This window comes from Echinops telfairi, unplaced genomic scaffold (genome assembly GCF_000313985.2).
Source record: "Echinops telfairi isolate 266 unplaced genomic scaffold, ASM31398v2 ScPeMD7_1;HRSCAF=3_0, whole genome shotgun sequence".
In the NCBI taxonomy this organism is placed as follows: domain Eukaryota; kingdom Metazoa; phylum Chordata; class Mammalia; order Afrosoricida; family Tenrecidae; genus Echinops; species Echinops telfairi.
In genome coordinates this window covers 85,214,187-85,215,433 of record NW_022103896.1, presented here as the reverse complement: position 1 = coordinate 85,215,433, position 1,247 = coordinate 85,214,187, and positions in this window count along the sequence as shown.

Here is a 1,247-nt window from a genome sequence, read left to right as displayed (position 1 = left end):
ATGTGGCTCCTTCAGCTCCAAAGCTCTGACTGCCATCAGGGTAGTTTCATGTGAGTTCTTGTCAGAAATGTCTTGCTGGGATTGAACAGAGACAGAGAGTGTGTTTCTCAATGCAAAGTAGGAAATACAGGAGTTCCCCCAAATCCTCAGGAGAACTATGACCTGATCAACAGACTAGACTCCACCCCTTCAGTCTTAAGCCTCTCAAGTCCCAAATTGACACCAGATTATATGACTACCACATTATGTATTTATATATATATTTTACAAAACAGCCTTATCATTTCAAAGTATTCTCCATTACACTTAATACATTTGTCAAATCTGCGATTCCATTCTTGGAAACATTTTTCAAACTCATCTCTTTGGATGACTGACAGCACCTCCTTTTGTTTTTTCCCTTCATCTCTTCTACATCTTCAAATCACTGTCCTTTCATGACCCTCTTCATTTGCTAAAACAAAAAAGAAGTTGCACAGAGTGAGGTCAGGTGAGTAAGGTGCATGGGGCAATAGAGGAATGCTGTTTTTTACCCAAAACTGGTGCACTGAGATGGCTGCATGAGCAGGTGCATTGTCACAGTGGCGAACGCAGTCCCCCCTCTGCCACAAAGGAGGCCCTTTTTGTCACACACTGTTATGCTATCTTTTCAGAACCTCCAAATAGAATGCTTGATTAACTGTCTGACCTGGTAGAATGAACTCCAAGTTGACATTTTCATTCGTTTGGGAAGTTGATGGATATCTAGAACAAGGTTTGTCATCAATTGACATTTCACCTTTTTTGAAATGAGAAAACCACTCGTACACTTGAGTTTTTCCCGTAGCACTGCCCTTGTAAGCTGTGTTCAACATCACAACTGTTTCTGCAGCATTTTTCTCAAGCAAGAAGCAAAATCTCACAGCCACTCACTATTCTCTTAAATCAGCCATCATAAACGAGGTTCAATTGAAAGTGCTTGTACAAACAAATTCACTGTGACTAGAGAGAATCTTCCCAGGTGATGCCACAGGGTGCACTAACTCAGAGTGAGTTGCTCACCTAGTGGGGAAAATGCATACTATGAAAGCTCCACCTAGTGGAGATTTTTCTGGTTTTTTTTGGCTTTCTTATTTAATTTTTTTTTGGAGGGGGGTACCCCCTAGTACGTGAGGTGTCAACACAGTCCACATGGAAGCACATCAGTCTATCTGAGCATCCAAAGGCTGTAAATGACAAATTTCCAAATCTGAATGAAGGAATAGTAT